At 42.6% G+C, this 310-nt stretch overlaps 1 protein-coding gene across 1 annotated transcript in view; it reads right to left on the bottom strand.

Moving 5' to 3' along the window:
- clmna (calmin a) overlaps positions 1 to 310 on the bottom strand; it is a gene marked incomplete at its 5' end in the record, with an annotated part of 44,348 nt that overhangs the window by 27,232 nt on the left and 16,806 nt on the right.

Genomic DNA, 310 nt, shown 5'->3' with positions numbered 1-310 from the left:
AATAATATTGGAGGGAAAGTGAAACCCAAAATGATTGTCTTGATACAGTCATGCATAAGACATAAGACTTGACTAGTCCTCGTCTTGGACTTGACAAAGGTGGTTTTGACTACAGCCTGAGATACTGTATAAAAAAGTACAATTACTGCTCTGCAGTTGAATGCTTCATCGACCGGTCAAGTGGCAGTTGGTCTTGGACTCGAGACCGTTTTTCTATGGACTCGGATTGTCTCGGTCTCGGCCACTGGTCTTGCCCAATATGGCTTTTGGTCTCGACCGAGTCAAGGTGTCTTTATTATGTTGATAATAA

Source organism: Etheostoma spectabile, chromosome 20, assembly GCF_008692095.1.
Source record: "Etheostoma spectabile isolate EspeVRDwgs_2016 chromosome 20, UIUC_Espe_1.0, whole genome shotgun sequence".
Classification (NCBI taxonomy): domain Eukaryota; kingdom Metazoa; phylum Chordata; class Actinopteri; order Perciformes; family Percidae; genus Etheostoma; species Etheostoma spectabile.
Note: the sequence above shows the minus strand (reverse complement) of the source record. Positions and strands in the feature narration are given on the sequence as shown.